Raw genomic sequence first — 6,000 nt, 5'->3', positions numbered from 1 at the left:
GTATACTGCTATAGGTGCTGAAGGGATGCTATAGAAGAGAACAGCTTTTGTAGCAAGAGTTATGATAGCTATTCAACACTGTGTCCTACATGCATTTTACACTGCACAGGCAGCTGTCCTGTAATATTCATCCAGTTGTTTGTAACGGGGAATGTTTTTTTTTCTCAATTCTTTCTCGCATTTGAAAGAAATCTTTCTGCTTACACATGGTAATGTGGGTTTCTCGAGACAAATACAAATATGTTGCCCACAGTCAATCCCCCACAGGAATTTCGTTAGTACCCTTTCTTTCTGAGTAAAAAAGTTTTAGGGTGCCTGTGGTATGCTCTGAAACTAAAGTGAGTTTCCCTAAAGGAGCAAATGCAGCATTTAAATTTTCCTGTGTGGGTTGAGCTTTTTAGCTGAATGTTACCCACTGCTGTTTTTTCCCCTCTCACCTCTGTGTACCCTTGCCACAGCCGCAGAGTCTGCTCCCTGCTTTTGAAAAGGCAGGGTCAGACATGCACTGCTGTATTTCTCATGTAGGGATCACCACAGTTTTCAGCACAAGTGCTTTAATCACCCTTTCAACTAAAGGAGAAGCATCTGGTCCTAAATGTGTGCTTTTTTGCCCCGTCTGCTGCAGTGCAACACGGATGGTTGATTAAACCACCCCTTCTCTTTCCTGGCAGCAGGGATGCGATGGTTTGCTACCTTTGTTTCCACATGGGGCCCCTAAATGGGTCTGTGTAAAGGGAATAGTAATAAGGTAGCCAAGGCTTCTGTCAGACCCTCTCCCCAAATTTCATCTGCATTGAAGCCCCATTGGTCAAGCTGCTTTTATGTGTGTTGCTAGGTCTTAAAAAAAGAAAACAAACTAAAAACCAAAAAGCATGTGAATGAGGTGATGCTGGGAAGGCCAGTGGAGAAGCCAAATGCTGGGTGCTTTTGTCTGACAACACCCAGAAAACTTGTGGTGGGCCAAGACACTTTCACAGAACTGAACCAAATTCATCTGCTTCCAGCATGTTTTGAGACAAAGAACCCAGCCTCAAAAAGAGCTTCTTCAGCCTGTGTTTGTCTCTACACAAATAAACATTTGGTATTTGATATTGCAAATAGAGCTATGTGAAGGAAGTTCTTCCCTTATTATCCTCAAAAAGTTTCAAAATAATTTCATTGCAGCTTTATCATTTGAAAATTGAAAATTAAATGAAGTTGTATTTAGAAGTGTCACTGCAACAAGAAATACTGAAATGAATCAATATGTAGACACAAGATGTGATTTATTTTTATTTATAGATTGTGTCCAAAGCAATATACTAGAAAAAAAGGTGAGCCTGTAAAGTGATCCAGTTCACTTGAATATGCATTTTATTTTGGTTTATTTGTGTCCACCTCCAAGATTGTCTGAGTTAAGCACTGCCACATGCTTTTTTATGAGTGCTGTAATATTGAAAGCCTCATTTGCTGGCTAACGAAACATATATGGGATATGGGATTGAGGCTGGTGGTATGCTGAAGGAGGCTTTTGGCCAAGTGAAAGCACTGGTCCTCTCTGAGACCTCTCTGACCATCATATGCCCCCCCTGCAGGCCACCCAGGGCCTTCTGAGCTCTGTTCTGGCAGCCACAGAGGTCTTGGCTCCCATCTCCTTGAAGGTCCCATGTCATTTTGGGTGAATGACCTGGAGTGACATCCTGCCTTCTGTCTGCCCCGGCCATAAGTGACCAGATGGTCACTTGAGAAAATCCTGCCTGCTTTGCTGACAAATCTCCCAGCAAGCTGTCCTGGCTCCACTGCTGCTGGTGGCAATGTTCCCAGTGGAGAAGGTCAACCCCGACCACGTACCCGACCATCCTCCTCTGCCTGTGCCTCCGCATGGGCTTTCACCTGCCCTGGGCTAGCAGAGAGGGTGTCCTTGGAGGTCTGCTGTGCTAAAGGTATGGCCCACAACAGAAAGCTCTGCAAGGCTGCTCCATGGAAAAACCCTAACATAGACATAGTCATGCCAGGATGAATGTCTTTTTGCTGGCATGGCTTATTGGCTCTGGAAATTGCTGTGAGATGGGAAGTCAGTGAGGGAAGGACTTTCTGGAGGTGTAAGCTATATTCACATTGCTTTGGTTTTAAGCCCAGTCTTTCTTCTCTAATATGAATAGATTGAATTTTGCTCAAGTGTGCTTTATTTGGGACAGCTCCCCCTTATTTTTAACTAGTTTAAATAGAAGTCCATTGAGGCAGGGACTTCTGTGCTTATAAAGTACCATAATATTAAAAGAAAACGCTATAGGGGTAAATAATTTGGTAACTCAACCACAATGAACAAGTTTCTAACTTTGCCGGCACATGAAGAGGAAACTTTCATGCCACTTTTGTGAATGTTGCACATGCCACATCCCTTCTTGTATTGGGAACAAAACCAGAACAGGATGCAAACTGCTTCAAATTTCTTCCATTGGTGACCTCATTGCCACTTGTGGCAAAATGAAGACAACAAATCCTTGGAAATCACCATGTGTGTGTTTCAATTTTTAATTGAAACTTTTTAGCTGAACAGAAAGTGGGGGGAGAGGAAAAAAACAAAACAACACACTTCTCTCTGCTCCCAGTGAAAAGAAAGTAGAGCTATTAGATTCACTTCAATTGCCTCACCTGACCTGAAATGAACTCCCTCCCTCAGGCCTGTAAGAAAATTCAATTAAAAGGTCCATCTGTGAGGCAGCAGCTGAAGGGGAATTACTGTAGGGAGGTCCACATTTTCATAAAAAAAGACCTCCCTCCCTCCCCTCCTTCCCTCTCTGTCCCTGATCAGACCCATTCCTAACTGCTAAACCACAAGTCCCCCCAATTAACCAGGTCTGACCACGCAGCTTTCATACGCTCCATTCAGATGTAGAAACACTATAGATTTGGTACACCCCTCAAACATTGCCGGGCTGGGGGAAGGGAGTGGAGGACAGAGGTTGGGAATCACAACAGCCTACCCCAATTAAGCTGGCTGATGCAATGGGATTAATGGCTGCTAATATGCAAAAGACGCTGCTGGCAGTGAAAATAATCACCATAAGGCAACAACAGCAAGCAGTGGCTTAAAAAATGCAGAGGTGACAGGGAGACAAGCTAGCTGCAAGTACCCTGCTTACAAAGCTTGCTCACCAGCTTGCTTGCGACACCCCCATCCCCTGGGCCGTGCTCCTCTGACCAGAAACTTGCCTTAGATGGTTGTCCAGAGTCCAGCACCTGTTTGGTGCATGGCTTTTAGTGCATTACTTGTATTTAAGGCATGCCAGAGAGGCTGGAGGGGAACTGGGCTGTGCGTGTGAGCCTTGGAGCCCCCATAAACACATATTGCTGCAGAAGAGGGCAAGTGCCAGGTACTCACCTGGCAGAGCCTAAGGTCTGTGAGGTTGTTTCCACCCAAGGGAGGGTGGTGATGAAGCAGGAACCTGCACATTTTTGGTTTTCCTAATAACACTTTTTCAGGCACTTTGCGCTGGGACTCATAACAAATAACAGCTTTTCTTCAGGCTCCTGTATGTTTTACTCCCCACTAGTGGGAAACCTAACTTAGTCATGACTGCGAGTACGTGCACTCCCTATGCACATGCTTCATTTGTTTTTGCACAGCAAATAATCAATCATTTGAAAATACCTAGCTTGCTTCCCTGGCGTGGTATATTTTGTGTTGAGTCGCATCAATTCAGGACTATTCATTCAAATATTGACACTTTTGTGCTTCCTTCAGGTAGGGCTATCAGAGCAGAGCACAATTAAAACCATCTCACTCCCCTGCTGGGTTGCTCATATATTGTTGTTTGCTTGGAAACAGAGATGGAACAAATCCTTCTAATGTTGTTTGGGATATTAAGGCGGAAAACATACCAACAATTCACAACACGAAAGAGGTGTTAAGTGTGCTATGCATTTATTTTTTTTTAAGCATAAGATTTATCCTAGAGAGCCTGCGCATTTGCTTTGCAGATATTTGGCATGCAAGACATTTCAGACTGTGTGGAACAGTTTGGCAAATTGGTCCTTTGGTGTCTTTATTGGCTTGTTTTCACTTTTTCATTAAATATGTAAAATGAACCTCGTTTTACTGCAATATCAACTGAAACTCTATTAAAAAATTATAGACAGTTCAGACAATAAAAGGCCCTGTAAATCAACCAGAGATTGGTTATCTGCTCAACAAGATCATTAACTGTGCACAGAGGGAGACAGCTGAGGCAGACCGCTGGAGAGAAGATGCTAAAAATTAATTTCACAAGGAAACTTAGCCCTGCCAAGTTTGATTTGTTTTAGGGGCACTCCCTTACTTTTATTATTAATTTTTCAAGGCAGCCTTTGAATTCTTTGTGGCTTGCAATGAAGGCATTTTGCACTGTGTTTTTCAGTGAGACATCCAAAACCTTGCTTATACAAATTGTCACAGCTTGGAGACTTGGACCCTTCTAATGTTAAATCAAGTCCTGGAGGAGGTGCACAGGGGAGCGTGAAATAGTGCCACTGGCTGCTCTGCTCCTCTCCTGAATGCTTTGCACTGGAAATGTTGAATATTGTCTTCCATAACATGCCTATAATTAATATTGGGCATGGCACCCTCTATGCAGCTGCTCTGTGTGTGTGCAGTGTATGGGTTTCTTTTTTTTCTTCCTTTTTTTTTTTTTTTTTTTTTTTTCCCAAAGCTCTCCAGCTGCTTTCAAGCTGTTCCTTTGAATCTGCCACAATATTCACGTTCTCCTCCCCCACCATGCTGAAGGACACTTGGCGATTTATTTCTCATCAACTTTTTCAAGCCCAGGTATCTCTCATGATTAATTGAGAGTCAGAACTGAATAGCAGTTGGGTGAAGAGAAAGTGGGGAGTAGGTCAGCTCTCAGCAGGCCAGGTTTGGAATAAGGGTCTCTCCAGAGACAGGAGAGTCTTCAAATATTAGCACCCTTTGCTTAGAGCTGTTCAGGAAACCTTGGCCAAAGCTATTAACATCTCTCTGTCTCTATTTCCTCCACATAAGAGGGAGACGGGAAGGATGATATCTCAGAACTGGTATCAGAAGAATTTGATGAGCACTGGTAAATGGATTTAAGTTCTTCAGAGGGAAGCAATACCACCAGATTCAAATACTCCAAAAAATAAAGGCAGGAACAGGCAGCTTTACATTACAAGGCTTAAAATGGATCATCAGATGACCCTTTTCAACTTTCCTTGTGACCTCTTTGCTTTTTCTTTCTCCAAAAGCCTGTGTATGTAATCATTTCATAACTTAAAAATAGCAGTGCTCCTCCTCTACTGATGATAAATTTGGGATGCGTCCTTCTCTAATGCAAGGGATTAATGGAATACCATTCAGCAACATGAGATAAGATCTTGAGGTACTGGGTGACAGAATGTAATGGCATGGGCAATCACTTAGGGGCTAATAAGAATTTATGTTAAAATGGAAACCCATCAATTGTAAGTGACAGAGAAGGAGAAAGACAAGACTGGCCTATTAGTCAATCACAATGTCAATGAATATCTGAAGTGATATGGCCAGAAAAAAAAAAAAAAAAGTGCAAAGATGTTTCTGAGATATTATTTTCAGGAAAGATTGGGGGAAAAGGAAATATTGGTCTACATGGCTCCCTTTTAGGAGGCTTTGTCCCATTCTGTCACTTCTAATGGCAAAAGCTGAATTTAGACTGGAGAAGAGACAGCCTACTGGAGTGATCAGGAAATTAAGGAGCTTATCTCCCAGTAAGACAGTAGAAAGAGTTGGGCTCGTTCAGTCTGGGAAAATAAAATTTCAGGCCAGTTTATGTGTATAAAGATACAGGGTTCAGTATCAAGAAGAAGAAGATGAGCTAAGGGACAGAGCTGGCATGAGGAGAAATGGATGCTAACTAGACATTAATGTATCTTTTTAGCCAAGGTTTCCCAGCTTTCCTGGAGAGAGGATCCGGAAGATTTGTCTCAGAAGTGGGACAAAGAGACAGTATTGGGACTGGTATTATTTAACATCTTTGTCAGTGATAT

The sequence above is a fragment of the Aythya ferina genome (assembly GCF_964211825.1).
Source record: "Aythya ferina genome assembly, chromosome: 2".
NCBI classification, from domain to species: domain Eukaryota; kingdom Metazoa; phylum Chordata; class Aves; order Anseriformes; family Anatidae; genus Aythya; species Aythya ferina.
Note: the sequence above shows the minus strand (reverse complement) of the source record.